Below are 1,713 nucleotides of genomic sequence, written 5' to 3'. Positions count from 1 at the left end.
AGAGGACACCAAACCTCAGATAAAATTGCAACTGTGGGGGCGCCTGGGTGGCTCAGCGGGTTAAACCTCTGCCTTCAACTCACGTCATGGTCTCAGGGTCCTGGGATTGAGACCCACATCAGGTTCTCTGCTCAGCGAGGAGCCTGCTTCCCCCTCTCTCTCTGCCTGCCTCTCTGCCTACTTGTGATCTCTCTCTCTCTGTGTCAAATAAATAAATAAAATCTTTTAAAAAAAGAAAAAGACATTGCAACTGTGGTTGACACCTTGATTGCAGCCCTGTGAGACCCGGAATAGAGAACCCAGTTAAGCCACACCCAGACTCCTGAACCATGAGAAATGTGAGATTATAAATTTGAGTTGTTTTAAACCACTATGTTGGTAGTAATTTATTACGCAGTGTAGAAAAATTAATGCAATACATATGGATTGAATTCTGGGGATTGAAAACATAGGATAATTGTGTATTTAACTTTGTAAGAAACTGCTAAACAGTTTTCCAAAGAGTGTATATCTTTTTACATCCCCACTAGCAACAATGGATGAGAGTTTCATTTGCCAGCATTTGGTATTGTTTGTCTTCTTAATTGTAGCCATTCTAGTGGGTATGGAATGATGGCTCATTATGGTTTTAATCTGCCTCTCTTTGTTGACAGTCTTTTAACGTCCTTATTGGCCATTCATGTATCTTCTTTTGGGAAGGGTCTGTTCAAATATTTTGCCCATGTGTTAATTTATTTATTTTTTTATTCTTTATATACTCTGGATAAACATCCTTTGTCAGATTTATATATTGCAAATATTTTCTCTCATTCTGTGGCTTGAGTTTTCATTTTCTTAGTGGGGTCCTGAACCATGTGAGAGTAAATTATTATATATCATCATGATCATAGCTTTTTAATATTTCAGCAGATATTTCTTAAGAATAAGGATACTCTCTTGCATAACACAGTATAATTATCAACTTCAGCAAATTGAATACAGATACAATATTTTATCTAATCTACTGACTCTGCCAATTTTTGCAATTGATTAAGTAGTATTCCTTATTGCATTATTTGCCCCCTACCCCAGTACAGGATCCCATCTAAAGTTAGGGTGCTTTTAGTTGTCATGTCTCTTTTGCCTCTTTTATTTTATTTTATTTTATTTTTGGTGCACCGTTCCTGGAAGTACTGCAATACCAGGTCGATGCGTGGAGTGGACGGAGCAAGCTCCTATTCCACCTCCCTGCTCCAAAAATCCATTTAATATATTGTCCTCGGATAGAGGACGTATCAGATATTAAACTGATAAGAACAGATACTACACTTGATCTTAGCCAAAAGGCCGAGAAGCGATTTCTTTTGCCTCTTTTAATCTGGAATATTTCCACAGCCTTTGGGGTTTTTTTATGGCATTGACATTTTCGAAGAATAAAGTCCTTTTAAAAAAATAGAACATTCCTCATTTTGGGTTTGTCTTTTTTCCTTATGGTTAGATTCAGGTTATGCAGCCCTAGCTGGAAAACAACCTAACTAGTGCTAGGTCCTTCTCAGGGTATTACAGACACAGGTGATATCCATCTGCCCCTCCTTGGTAATGCCAATCTTGATCACGTTGTTAAAGTGTTATCCAATTTTTCTGTTGTATGCTTACAGTTTTTTTCCCCTCGCAAATAATAAGCAATCCGTGGAAACAGTGTTCTAGGCAAAGGATAGAGCAAGTATAAAGGCT

General features: G+C 37.8%; 1 non-coding gene across 1 annotated transcript; it reads right to left on the bottom strand.

Annotated features, from left to right (window-relative positions):
* Positions 1 to 1,147: 1,147 nt before the first annotated feature.
* On the bottom strand, positions 1,148 to 1,338 carry LOC123388558. Its single transcript, XR_006603038.1, has one exon. It is a non-coding gene; the product is annotated as a U2 spliceosomal RNA (small nuclear RNA).
* Between the last annotated feature and the right edge of the window lie 375 nt (positions 1,339 to 1,713).

This window comes from Mustela putorius, unplaced genomic scaffold (assembly GCF_011764305.1).
Source record: "Mustela putorius furo isolate JIRA1106 unplaced genomic scaffold, ASM1176430v1.1 tig00003901_pilon_pilon_pilon, whole genome shotgun sequence".
NCBI lineage: Eukaryota > Metazoa > Chordata > Mammalia > Carnivora > Mustelidae > Mustela > Mustela putorius.
Note: the sequence above shows the minus strand (reverse complement) of the source record. Positions and strands in the feature narration are given on the sequence as shown.